The sequence below is a fragment of the Rhinopithecus roxellana genome, chromosome 10, assembly GCF_007565055.1.
Source record: "Rhinopithecus roxellana isolate Shanxi Qingling chromosome 10, ASM756505v1, whole genome shotgun sequence".
NCBI classification, from domain to species: Eukaryota; Metazoa; Chordata; class Mammalia; order Primates; family Cercopithecidae; genus Rhinopithecus; species Rhinopithecus roxellana.
Window position 1 is genome coordinate 41311029 of NC_044558.1, and position 14968 is coordinate 41325996.

At 38.8% G+C, this 14968-nt stretch overlaps 1 protein-coding gene across 5 annotated transcripts in view; it reads right to left on the reverse strand.

Annotated features, from left to right (window-relative positions):
* Positions 1–14733, reverse strand: part of FRS2 (fibroblast growth factor receptor substrate 2) — a 110893-nt gene extending 96160 nt beyond the window's left edge. For 4 of the 5 annotated variants that reach the window (XM_030939206.1, XM_030939203.1, XM_030939204.1 and 1 more), the window contains exon 1: positions 14578–14722. The gene's annotated coding sequence lies outside the window, so the exon portion shown is untranslated. Of the gene's footprint in view, positions 1–14577 lie in introns of all 5 variants that reach the window. The other variant, XM_010358738.2, reaches the window with a different exon arrangement.
* Positions 14734–14968: the final 235 nt, after the last annotated feature.

Below are 14968 nucleotides of genomic sequence, written 5' to 3' on the forward strand. Positions count from 1 at the left end.
ATGTGGCTACCTCAAAATTTATAGAATTATTGTGAAGACTGGAACACATGCACTTAAGTACAGTGTCTGAATCTTAGTAAGTATTCAATTAAAACCTGTTTAGGTCAGGCATGGTGGCTCATGCCTGTAATCCCAGCACTTTGGGAGGCCGAGGGGGGTGGATTACCTAAGGTCAGGAGCTTCAGACCACCCTGGCCAACACGGTGAAACCTCATCTCTACTAAAAATACAAAAGTTAGCCGGGCATGAAGGTGGGCACCTGTAATAGCAGCTACTCAGGAGGCTGAGCCAGGAGAATCGCCTGAACTTGGGAGGTGGAGGTTGCAGTTAGCCGAGATCGCACCACTGCACTCCAGCCTGGATGACAAGAGCAAGACTCCATCTCTAAATAAATAAATAAATAACCTTCTGTTTTACTTTAAGAGGTGTGTGTGTGTGTGTGTGTGTGTGTGTTTAAGATGAGGTCTTACTATGTTGCCCAGGCTAGTGTTGAACTCCTGGGTTCAAGTGATCCTTCCACCTCAGCCTCTCAAGTAGCTGGGACCACAGGTGCAAGTCACCATGCCTGGCAGGTTTTAATGTCTTCTATTGTTACCATAATGATCTGCTGCTCTAACAATACAGTACTGCTGTCTCCCAAGGCATACAGAAAAGTAAAAGATGCACAATTTTCTTGTTTTGTTATTTTTGTATTCATATATGTTACACATGCAGACTTTAGACATTATTAGCCATATAAATTCCTAAACAGCCATCAAAAAAAGTCAAGGCCAATACTCTTGAGAGCTCCAAGAGACTGTAGTCTCCCAGGGGTATACTTAACTATAAAGATAAGGCTACAGTAATGTATTAACATGTCAGCATGACTAGGCACTTGAAACTGACAACATAGAAAAAATGAATGAGGCGCTGGCGTGGTACCAGTGGAGGAAGCAGCAGCCCTTTGAACAGGGAGCAGACAGGAAGAAAGGTCGAGAATCCAAATTGAGGAGAGTAACTAGGAGATAATGATAAAGAGCAAAGAGAAGCAATGTAGAAACTGGCAATCATTTTGTAGGTAAACCTGTAAGCTAAAGAGAAGGATGTGGTGATTCAACCTCTAGCTCAAAACTGTGCAATACTGGCACAGATACTAAAAAGCTTTTCCGGGCCGGGTGCAGTGGCTCACACCTGTAATCCCAGCATTCTGGGAGGCCAAGGTGGGAGGATCATGAGGTCAGGAGATCAAGATCATCCTGGTTAACATGGTGAAACCCCATCTCTACTAAAAATACAAAAACTTAGCCGGGCGTGGTGGCAGGTGCCTGTAGTCCCAGCTACTCAGGAGGCTGAGGCAGGAGAATGGCGTGAACCAGGGAGGCAGAGCTGGCAGTGAGCTGAGATCGCGCCACTGCACTCTAGGCTGGGCGACAGAACGAGATTCTGTCTCCAAAAAAAAAAAAAAAAAAGTTTTTCCAATTAATTAAAAGCAATATCACATTTTTTAAAGTTCATGTCATTATGACATTATAATCAATTTTACTCTTCATGAAAAACCTGTTACATAAAGAAATGCACTCTAAAACCACAACAGTGAAGTACCTTTCTCACCTACTAAGTTGGGGGAAGGGGAAAGCAGCACAAATACCCAATCTAAAAGAATACAGTGAAACAGTACTAGTAATACTATCCTTTTGAGAAGCAATTTAACCACATTTCAAGACTAAAAAACTCTCATATCCTTTGAATCAAAAATCATACCTGGCAATCTACCTTAAGGAAATAACTAGAAATAGAAGAAATCCATATACTCAAAGGTGTTTTCTGCAATATTTCTCTTTTTAAGCTTAATTTCTTCTTTTTATATATTTTGCAACATTTCTTATGATAGCAAAAACCAAGTATGATGGATGGTGACACAGAAAATACTTAATATAAAGTTTGTAAAAAGCAGCAAACAAAATTGAGCATATACTGTGATATAAAATATATATGACAAAGGCGATAAAAACTCCAAAATTGTATTAGTGATAGAATTAAGAATTTTTTTCTATTTTTGTAAACTTTCTGAGATTTCACTTTTTGTATTAAAACAAATTACATTTTTAAAACATGAATCTCCAAAGATTACATACTACATGACTTCATGCAACATTCTCAAAATGACAAAACTAGTGGTTGGGGGGACACGGGGCATTGTAACTACAAAGAGGTAGTGCTAAGGAGTTCTTTCATGGTGATGCAACAATTTTGTATCTTGATTGTGGTATTGTTTCTATAAAATTACACATAGGATAAAATTACACAAAACTATATATACACATGCACACACAAGGAAGTTCAGGTTTGAAAAGTGGTGAAATCTGTATACTATATGTTATCTCATTAACAATAATGTACTGATGTCAGTTTTTTCGTGTTCATAAATGACATCTATATAAGATGTTTTCATTGAGAAAACCAAGTGAAGGTATGCAGGACTATTACTTTCCAAACTTCCTGTGAGTCTACTTCAAAATAAAATGTTAAAATAATACATGCACTAGCATGTATAATATTAAACTTTTCTGAGAGTGGGAGATGTGGGAATGTAAAATGAGCCCTGTAACATGTAGCTTTCAAGGCACTAACCTACTAACTATTCACAAAACCCCACAGAAGGCAAATGGCCGTCTTAGATTGAATGTAATTTACTTAAGTCAGGTTTTAATAAAAGGCTTCAATTTAAATGAAAATATCAGTCAATTTTCAGAACATGCTTAACTGAATAGTTTTGAACCTCAAAGCCTATACTTACAATGTAATTTATTAAGTAAGAGCCCTTGGAACTTTCTTCCTTGCCAGAAAACAGTTTCAACAGATATAAACGATATTTTCTTATATACATTCACTTTAAATACATAAATGACTGCTACACACAAAGGATATAAAAGCTTATTACCTCTGGACTGTGTTCCATGACAGCAATCACATCTGTCTTAATTAAACATTTTAACACAATGCCTAATATATAGTAGGCTCCCAATAACTATCTACTGACTCAGTCAGTCAATGGATGAATTCATGTTTTAACCAAGGTTCAATGCCCAAGTCTCTCCAGCTATAACTGGGAATGAGAGGTAGAGGGTTACAGGGGAAAACAGGCCCAGCTTCTACCAATTTACCAGATCAAAGGATTATATTAACCAACACTCCCATAATATCAACGTAAAAGTTTACCTTGGGAAAACCTTAAGTCACCTCCTCTAATCACTCAAACCTTAAAGGATTGTTTAATAAAAAGAAATGATCTGGTATCAAAAAATCTGCCTCACTAATTTTTGTCACCTAATGCTTCAGAATTTTCTTTGCTATGTGCAACTCTATCGAATTTTGATCCGACAAATCTTAGCTAGAGTTATGCAAAGTATCAAAAACCTCTTCTACACAAGCCTTAAACTCTCAACAATTATATATATACAATTATATATACTTATACATTATACATGTATATATAGAAAGCACTATACAAATATAAGGTATGTTATTACTACACTTAGTTTTCATTAAGGAAAAAAAACCATAAAACACTAAGATACCTCTAGGCAGACTGCTTACCAGTTATAAGGGAAATATAGTAACTATAGAATAAATAGATGAACCAGACAACATCTTGACCAAAATTAAAATCACTAATGAGGGGCAAGTGGGCATTATGTGTCTCCAGATGTGATAATCTGAGAGGAAAACATCATTTTTGTAACATTCTGACTAAAGATAACCTGACTACAATCAAAAAGCTAATCAGATCAAATCAGACAAGCCCAAGTTGAAAAATCTTCCATAAAATAAATGACCTATACTCTTCAATTGCATGAAAGACAAAGAACTGCTAAGGAACTCTCCCCAGATTAAAGGAGACTAAAATACAATACGTGATCTAATTACCAAAATGGGAATGTAAAGTGTAAAGTACTGTAACAATGTTAAATTTCTTGGGCCAGGTTTGGTGGCTTATGCCTGTAATTCCAGCACTTTGGGAGGCCGAGACAGGATAGCTTGAGTCCAAGAGTTTGAGACCAGCCTGGTCAACATAGTGAGACACCATCTCTACAAAATCTTTTAAAAAATTAGCTGGGCATGGTTGGGCGTGCCTGTAGTTCCAGCTACTCAGGAGGCTGAGGCATGAGTATCTCTTGAGCCTAGGAGTTCGAGGTTGCAGTGAGTTGTTACTATGCCACTGCACTCCAGCCTGGACAACAGGGAGAGACCTTATCTCAAAAAAAAAAAAAAAAAAAAAAAAAGTCTAGACTTTGGACTTTCATGATGGTACTGTGATTATCTTAAGAGAATACCCTTATTCTTAGGAAATACATCCTGAGGTAAAAGGCATACAACCTACTCTTCAACGGTTCACAAAAAAATAAATGTGTGTATGCAAAAAGAAAAATATTGCAAAATGTTAAAAATTAGTGAATATGGATAAAGCGTATAACAGAGGTCTATTGTACTATTCTTGGAACTTTCCTGTAAGTTTGAAATCATTTCAAAATAAAAAGTTTAAGAAAATAGCACACTATTCTCCAGGCATTTACTTATAAGCTCTAAACAATAAAATGTTTAAGTACTACTAAAAATCACTCTGCAAAACTAATATAAAGTTTCAAGAACTTCACAGTCAAAAATTACAAGACAAGAAGGCACGGCACCATAAGCAACAGCTGGCAGAAACAAACAGCAGAATCACATCTGCAAAGACTTTAGATACTGGATTATCAGGCACAAAACCTAAAATAAGTATATTTAATAGATTTTTAGGAAATAAAAGAAATCTTGAGAATATAACCAAGAAAAGGAAAAAGAATACCCCAAAAAAGGATTAGATAGTCTTAAGGAACTGAATAAAATATCTAGAAACAAAAATATATAATAAATGAAATTTTAAAAAACTCAACAGCCAGGTGCAGTGGCACGTGCCTGTGCTCCCAGATACTGGGGAAGCTGAGACAGGAAGATGACTTGAGTTCAGAAATTTGAGGTTGTAGTGTGCTATGATCGCTCCTATGAAGAGTCACTGCACTCCAGCCTGGGCAATATAGCAAGCCCCCATCTCTAACATAAATAAATTTGTAAAACTCAATGAACATGCTATAACATAAGACTAACCTAGAAAACATGCTAAGTAAAATAAACCACACACAAAAAGACAAATATTTTATGATTCCACTTCTATGAAGTAGTACTTAGAACAGTCAAATCTGTAGAGGCAGAGACTCAAATAGTGGTTGCCAGCAGCTAGAGAAAAGAAGAAATAAGGAATTACTGTCTAACAGGTACAAATTTTGGTTCATGACGACTAAAAAGTTCTGGAGATCAGTAGTGGTGACAGATGCAAAATGATGTGAAAGTACTTAATGCCACCGAACTGTACACTTAAAAATGGTTAAATGGTAAAGTCTGTTATGTGTATTTTACTATAATGAAAAAAATGGGTATAATAGTTAAAACAAAAAATTTTTAAATTCAATAAACTGGTTGAACACAGTTGAAGAGAGAAGTAGCTAACTTCAAGGAAAGTATCCAGAACACAATACAATACACAAAGATAAAGAAACGCACAATATAAAGACATGTTAAGAGACACAGAGGTAGAGTAAGAAGATCTAACATACTTCAAATACAAATTCCAGACAGAAAATGTGGAACACAAAATTTGAGAAAAAGGCCAAAATTTCTCCAAAATTGTTGAAAGACACTAATCTTCAGATTCCAAAATCTAGTTAATACGAAGCATGATAAATAAAAAGAAATCAACTTGCAAACATAAAAATGAAAATGCAGATCACCAAGGACAAAGAAGTGGTTCTAAAACTAGCTATAAAGAAACAACAGATTAGGCCGGGCACGGTGGCTCACACCTGTAATCCCAGCACTCTGGGAGGCTGAGGCAGGCGGATGACGAGGTCAGGAGATGGAAACCATCCTGGCCAACATGGTGAAACCCCGTCTCTACTAAAAATAGAAAAATTAGCTGGGCGTAATGGCACATGCTCGTAATCCCAGCTACTCAGGAGGCCTTGACACAGGAGAATCACTTGAAACCGGAAGGCAGAGGTTGCAGTGAGCTGAGATCGTGCCACTGCACTCCAGCCTGGCAATAGAGCAAGACTCCGTCTCAAAACAAAGAATAAAGAAGCAACAGATTAACTATAAAGGACTGTCAATTACACTGCGTATTTTTCAACAGCAGTAAAAGCCAGAAGAGAACGAAATAAAATCTATAATGAGCAAAGAAAAAAACAACTGCTAATCTAGAATATATATTCAGGAAAATCAGTTTCAGGAATGAGACTAAGAAAAAGCCATTTTCCAACAAATAAAAAGTTTTCCAACACACCCTCCTTAGGGAAAATTCTAAAAGATGTACTTCACACAAAGAAAAATGGTCCTAGATCAGAGGTCTCAGATGCAAATGAGAATAAGCAGACATCCGTAAATACAGTGTATAGGCAAATCAAAGTTAACAGTGTTTCAAACAAAAGAATCTCATTTGTTGGAGGTCAGGGAGAACTAAAATAAAGCTACACAGAATATAACTTCTTCAAGACAGAGGGAAATGTTAAAAAAAAAAAAAAAAGACACTCATATAAAACTAAAAAGAAAAGCAAGGTAACGATTAATATAAAATTCAGATAGTGGTTACTTAAAGAGTATGTCAGAGATCACAAGTAGTGAGAAACATGAAGGGCCATCAAAGGTGCTGGCAGTGTTCTGTTTTTTAAAGTGGTTGGTCATACATGGTAGTTCATTATATAATTCTTTACACACACACACACACACACACACACACACAATGATGTATGTCTTTGTAAGAATAAAAGTAAATTCTGAAAATCAATACAGAAGAAAAAAATTCAAAAATCTATGGCTCCTCCCCCAAAATCTAGAATACTTCACAAACACTGGTCTTCAAAATTCAAACAATAAAAAGATGAATTATTTCATTCAACAAATACTTACTGAGTGCCTAATCTGCCTACATGTGAGGTGAGAGGTGGCATGAAGATGTCTCTTCTCTCGTCTTCCTAACCTTACAGAGCTGCACTAATACAGTAGCCACTAGCCACATGTGGCTATTCACATTTAAATTAATTAAAATTAAATTCAATTAAAAATTCAGTTCTCCTGTAACACTAGATATATTTTAAGTGCTCAGAAGCTATATATGGGCCACCATATTGAACAGCACAGACACAGAACATTTCCATCATTTTCAGAAAGCTCTATTAGACAGTACTACCATATTTTATTATGATAGAAATACATTGATAATTTTAAAATCTTACACAGAAAAAAAATTTTATATGGATTAAATCCCCCTTAAAAGTCATTTTATTTCTATGAAACTACAGTTAGTAGTATTTAAAACAGCTTGCTATTTATAAAATTACATAGAAAGTATCAGAAATTGTTTACCATTTCCTGTGTTCCAACAAAAAACATCAGACACAGGGTTTAAAAATAAATGAATAAATGGCTACTATTAAATAGTTAATCACAGTACTACTAACCAGTGATACAAGTCATGTCATAGGGATATAAAAAGCCACAGGATGAATACTGCACTCTCTCTTAGGAGCATCAATTTTAGTTGAGAGTATTTTAAAATACTGTCTACACGCATGTAAGATAGCAAAACGCAACATTTATATAAATTTTAAAATATAAAACCTACAGGCCTCAGAAACTTCAGTTTACAGTAGGCACACTTTGGGCTGCATTCCTAGACTTCTGAGGGTACTATTCATCCACATTTCTGCCATTGGAAGTACTTTAAGAGAAAAATTTAAACTGTTAAAATAAATGAATTAAACATTTTTTATTTACCAGAAACAATGATACACAACGTAACTCTATAAACCCGTATCATTTTAATATCTAAAGCAGCAAACTCAGTTTTCTTTAAAATTAACAGAGGGTCCAAGCTATTTCAACTTAACCTGAACATTTTGCTTTAGGCATTCTAATAGAATTTAAATATTTCTATAGCATTCCCAACTTTTAAAATTACCCAACCAAAAACACTCAAAAGAAACAAATGTTAAGCCTTAATTTAACAGGCTAGGTTTGCACCTTAAGTTCCCCACCCCCATGCCCCACCCGCCTGCCCACCCAAGTGAACCAGGGAGTCAATAAGCTTCTCATCTAGACAACTGATGCAATTTCAATAAGCACTTATGCTAATAATTGGTTTGTGTCCCCAGGAAGACTTCTGTGGCTCCACTTACATAACCCATTATGCACAGTGCTGCACTATTCTTTCTCTAGAAAGCATTTTGAATACTGATATTTGTACAAGGTTTGCTTGCTATATTAATAAAAAGGCTTTTCTTGCTCTATCTTTCCTGCAGAAGAAGTGAAATGGAAAGCCAATTTCTGCAGCTTCACTATGTCAAAGGCGAGTTATTTATCTTGTTGGCTAATCAACAGAGTAATAATTTAAAGCAGCGCCCCCAGGCAGCGCCCACAGTTCACCAGTTTTCTCCTGAGGCTCTGGTTGAGAAACACAGACTTAAACAAGTAATTTGGAGCCACTTGTGTGAACTCAACTGAGAACAGTCTGAACTGCTCCTTCAAATGTGTTGTAAGTATTGACTGTGAATCTTGACAAAATTAAATTCAATGGTGGCGAGAATCACAATACAGCCTCTGTAGGCTAACACAAGGGCAGAATGTACCCCAAACCTTCTTTAATACGCATAAATATGTGGATGAAAAGTCTCCTCCAATCCCTCAGATTCTGTTTAAGCCAAGATTTTAGGGTTTCACAGAACCATAATCTTTAAAAAGGGGCACAAGGAAGGAGAGGGTGACCAGCATAGGATTGCCAACTTTTATTCTGCCAACGACATTTAAAAAACAAAAACTACCAATTACCCATCACTACTATTTCATAAAAGAACTAAGTGCCTATCAAAAATGGTAAAAGACAATTTTAGAAAAAAAAAATCAATAGATTTAGTTTTAAAGAAAGCTAACTACATTCTCCTTTCACTCAAAGGAAAACTCTGTCATGAACTGACACTACTACTCCACAGTCCAGCATTTTGGGAGCCACAAGCTTAAGTGGCTAGCTCCCACTTAGAAAAGGAAAGTGATGATACGTAATGCCCAAACCAAATATTAACCTATTCAATAATGAGGAAATGTAAGCTTGGAGAAGTTTAGGGATTCTCCCAAGGTCGAACACCAAGGATTTTGACACAGGTCTATCTAATTTTAGAGTCAGAGGTCCCAGCCATTATTCTAAGTTTCCTCTAATATTCTTCCAATGGTATAATGATCCACCCTCATCTAGTCACCTTTGTGACCAATGACAACCAAGGAATTTCCAAGACAGCTGGAGGGAGTGAGGGGTGTACTCCCTGGCCATCATTTAGACTGAAGCTAAATGGAACTCCTGACCTTTGCCTCATTAATACCAGGCTTACTGAAACTAAGCCAAACAGCCCAGACAAAGCACACACAAAACCCCCTGCCTCCAACAACACTGAGACAGGACTCTTTCGACATTCCCAAGTGCCTGTGATATAGTGGGAAACATATTCCTGAAAAACAAAAGGAATGTATTAATTCTCAAGAAGGAAATAAACACTTCCATGGTAACTCAGTCTAAAAATAATAAACTTGCCCTCAAAAAGTTACAACTCTAAGCCTCATTCCGCAAACTATTACAATCTTTCACACATTAATACTCAAGTTCCCCCTATTTAAATACCTAAACAGAAAACCACATGAAATTCTATAAATTTACAGTTCTTAAAGTTTCCAAAATAAAATATGTAACTTTCATATGTGTTATTATATAATGGATAAAAGTATCTTATTCTATCCCTCTAATATAATCCAAACATTATAATCCAAAACTACTCAACTAAAATAGAGTTGGAAGAAAAATATGTAATTATATGCCATTTTCTTTTCTTTTTTTTTTTTTTTTTTGAGACGGAGTCTCGCTCTGTCGCCCAGGCTGGAGTGCAGTGGCCGGATCTCAGCTCACTGCAAGCTCCGCCTCCCGGGTTCACGCCATTCTCCTGCCTCAGCCTCCCGAGTAGCTGGGACTACAGGCACCCGCCACCTCGCCCGGCTAGTTTTTTTTTTTGTATTTTTTAGTAGAGACGGGGTTTCACCGTGTTAGCCAGGATGGTCTCGATCTCCTGACCTCGTGATCCGCCCGTCTCGGCCTTCCAAAGTGCTGGGATTACAGGCTTGAGCCACCGCGCCCGGCCTAAATGCCATTTTCTATAAAAAACAATATTAACAACCTTAATGAGATATAAATATTACTTTGAATATTCAGAGGTTCATATTGAAACTAAAATCAATGGCATACACATAAATAAGTGAAATACTGTATCAGAGATTTGCTTCCAACTCCTCACATACCACTTGCCAAACAAATGTCCAAAAGAAACAACCTAATACAGCTTTTAAGTAACCAAATCTGACACTCTGGATGAAATGAGTCCGAAGTAGTTTGTCCTCCCTGAAATAGGGTAATGATAGCATAGTATTCCTGCTACCAAGGGCAAGAAAACTGTATTTCTCAATTGGACTTTTAATGATCAGATTCTTTCTACTCCACATGAACCTACAGTGTGAAGAAGCAGTACACAGACTACCAAATTCTTTACCCACTGCATAAAATAAATCATTTAGCGTATTTCCTTCTGTTTCAAACACATGCCATTTAAAACAGAAGTGTTTTTTTTTTTTTTTTTCTGTCCACTCTACATTCTCCCTTGGCACTTTCATCTTCTTACACAGATTCAACTAATACACCTATTTGTATTATTCACTAAACCCATGTTTAACATACGCCTTAGTCCTGACCTCTCTCCTGAACCACAAATCCACATTTCTAAAAACCTTTGGACATTTCCAGCATTTGGCAAGTATATAAAAAGTCAACAAATCCAATACTGATCTCATTATGTACCTTCTTGCCTATATTTCTAGTAAGAGTACCACCATCAACATTGCTGACACCTAAAAAGTATAATCTTTGGCCGGGCACGGTGGCTCACACCTGTAATCCCAGCACTTTGGGAGGCTGAGGCGGGCGGATCACAAGGTCAAGAGATCGAGACCATCCTGGCCAACATGGTGAAACCCCATCTCTACTAAAAATACAAAATATTAGCTGGGCGTGGTGGCGAGCACCTGTAGTCCTAGCTACTTGGGAAGCTGAGGCAGGAGAATCACTTGAACCCAGGAGGCGGAGGTTGCAGTGAGCCAAGATCACACCACTGCACCTCAGCCTGGCAATAGAGCGAGACTCTGTCTCAAAAACGAAAGTGTAATCTTCACCTTCCATCTCCTCCAAATCTGCTCCAAAAATCCCCTCCTCCCCGCCACCCACCTACTACATTGAGGTCCTGCAGAGCCTGTGCTCTAATTCCGTTACCACTGCCCTTGCCCAGTATTAATACTATATTGAAAGTCAGCTTTCCACATCAAATCATTCTGCACACTACTCTATTAGACCTTAGTAACTTCTCACTACCTCCCAAATGTCCAAGTTTTGTCCCCAAATGTCGAACTTCTAAAAGCAGCACTTAAACATGCTCCACAATCCCACCCCAACTTAAAATTCAAACCTCATCTCTAATTCCCCAAATGAACAGTATATTCCAGGTAATCTGGTCCACTAACTTTTCTCCAAGTACACAATGAACTTTCCCACCTCCACACTTCCGCTCACATCATTCTCTTTATTTGAAAGGCCTTCTTCACCCACCTACTCCCAATCCATAAATCTTTGTCTTAGAAAAATCTCTTATTCTCTGTAACATTAAACTCAGGTTACCAGTTTATTGGGAAGCAACATGATGCAGGAGAAACACACAGGTTTTGGCACCAGACAGATCTGGATTCAAATTGGGGCTGTTACTTGCTAGCCACATAGCCCAGGCAAGTAACTTAACATATTTCAGCCTCACTGTCCTCATCATTAAGCTACTTACATATTGCTGTGAAGCTAAGAAAATGTTGTAAACAGCAACTAGCACTGAGTCTGTTCAGTAAATGCTCAATAAATAGTAGCTTCTGAGCTATCTCCACAAATTTCCATTACTCAAGCTAAAAATGAACCCTTTCTTCTTTTGTATAATTTACTCCAAACTTTACCTTAAACCACCCATATAAGTATTTACAAATGTTTATGTTGTAAATCTTTACACAAATCTCATATCCCCTTCTAGATTTCAAATTTCTAAAAACCAAAAATTTAATCTTTATATCCTAAAATGCCTAGTATAGCACTTTCCATTAAGCACTCAACACTCATTGCCAAAGTTAAGTCCCAATTTAAAAAAAAATTTAGTATGCCTAAAGAATACAACTCAACTCTTCATGATTTCAGAAATTATTACCAAAACATGAAACTCACCCATTATGCCTGTACCTTTATTTGCTCCTTTACTGCCTAACATAGCTTGATGCACAGCAAATGCTCAGTATTTGTTGAATTGACTTGTATAATATAAGAATACAATCAGTATCTGATTTTCCCCACCTTTCTCTGCTCTTAAAACTCTTGAAATATTTCCCTTCAAAACACATTGTCATACCTGCAAATCTGTAACTACATCTAACTGAACTATTTTTCCAGATTCTCTCAATTCCAATATTCCAATCTTATGCTCTAAATAATTAAGTACTTCACATGTTGAATCTACAGTTTCTATCTAAATTTAAAAGTTGTGCAAACAGGCTGGGCATGGTGGCTCACAACTGTAACCCCAGCACTTTGGAAGGCCGAGATGGGAGGGTCACTTGAGCCCAGGAGTTCAAGACCAGCCTGGCAACATAGTGAAACCTCGGCTCTACCGAAAAAAAAAAAAAAAAAAAATTAGCCAGGTGTGGTGGTTGGTGCCCCTAGCCACTCTGTCTGAGACAGAAGGATTGCTTGAGTCCAGGAGTTGAAGGCTGCAGTGAGCTATGATGGTGCCATTGCGCTGCAGCCTAGGCAGCAGAATGAGGCTGTCTCGAAAAAGAAAAAAGAAAAGGAAAAAGAAAAGTTGTGCAGCTAATCTCTCCACAATTTTTTCCAAGGACTTTAAAAAGCATCTACTCTTTGCCTGTTCAAAATCAACAACCTTGAAATAAATTTTCCTTTGCATAGGATAGCTCACTGAACTTGTCACTTCGGTCTATTTTTCCTGATTCATGACACCACCTCCCCTTTCAGGGGTGGGAGGAAAGAGAATGACATAAGTACCCAAAAAATTACAGTATAAATCCTAATCTACACACAAGATGAGAGGTGCAGATAGTGTCACTGGTTTCAAGAAGGTGATTTGTGTATACTTTACGCTGCAAAAACAGTGGCCATCTGCTAATAGCAATAATCTGCAGTAACTGCATTCCTTTATAAAAAGTTTTTAAATCACCATTTATTGTGGAAAATCCGTATTTCCTACAAACCTTTCAGCAGTAAAGTTTATTACCTAAATTCTGTTCACCAAACCTACCTACATCACTTTCTCCCCTAGGAAATCCTCAGTTTATCCGAAGTAAACACTTCATGGAATAAGTTTAAACAAAACATCTCTGCCCACCTGTGTGAAACTCTGCATTGCAGCAACAATTTTAACAGTGTAAGGAATCTCTCAAGAAAATCCAAGAACAATTTTTCTTTAAGAAAAATGACAGCTCCAAATATGAAGGTAAACAAACTTTGGGAGAAAGGATATAATAATAGGCCGACTCTTTGCAATCAATTCGTACAGCCTCTGAATGAATTCATCATACAACTGTGACATCAGATAGCCAAAAGAATTAACAGTGTAAATAAGAGAACAGCATCTTTATTTTTTTTAATATGTCTGCAAAAAAAGGCGGGGGGGGGGGGCTGTCTAAACTACGGATTTTCCTTAAGCAAGTTGTTTTTTTTTTTTAAGTTTACTTCAACAACAGCTTCAGTGAGCTTTCAAGTGAGTAAAGATGATACAGAGCATGCTGGTGCCACAGCGACCTACGTATCCAGAACCGCTTCCGAGCCCAGTCCAAATCGATCCCGGACAACCCTGAAGCAAATCTGTATGAAAAGCCCTGCAAAAGATCCCTGGCATTTAGAGGCAGCGCCCCACCCTGGAGTGAAAAGACGACACCCCGGGGACCGGGTTAATTACTGAGCCCGGGACAGACCCGGAGGAGGCGAAACGTCGGGAATTGGAGCCCAAGATCGAGTCTCACGTCCAGCTACTACCCCAGGCCAGACACAGAATACCAAACTGGGGAGCGGCGAGGTTTGGGGGAGCACACATGAGGGGGTCGGACGGACGGAGGCCCAGCCCATCCCCACTCTCGAGTCCCAACAGCAACAACAGCTCTGGGAACCCCCTTACTGGCTCCGCCCCGCCCACCCCATGGACCCACAGCCCTCTTCTTCCCGTCCCGCTGGCTCGGAGTACTCCGCGGCGGTCGACAACCCCCTTCCCCGGACGCCGGCAGCCGAGCCCTCAGTCCGGATACCGAAGCGGGTAGCAGGGGCACGAAAACGCCAGCCCTGACGCGGGCCCGCGGCCGTCCCAGTCCGTTTTCCTAGCCACTCACCGTCGGCCCAGGTGCTGAGAGGGAGCAGAGCGCGGGTCGGCGGGCGCGAACCCCCAGACTCCGACCCGGGCTGGAGCCCCTACTTGGAGCAGATCGAGTCTCAGCCGCTGTGCCTACAAGGCCTCTCTCCGGCCCGAATCCTGGAAAAGCACTTCCGGGGGAGCGGGGGAGGGAAGGGTTTTGGCACCGGAACTGCTCTCAGCCCGGAGCTGGCAGGGCCTCCAGGCGGGGCGGGGACTCTCTCGCCGGGCGCCCAGAAACCAGCCTTTGGGCTTCTAGCTAACCCTTTCCGCCCCGCGCCTCCTCGGTTCCCCGGCTGCTGCTGCACCCTTTGCTTTAACTGCTGTTCGAGTTATTTTACTCCGGCCGCCTAATTTTACAAATAAGGAAA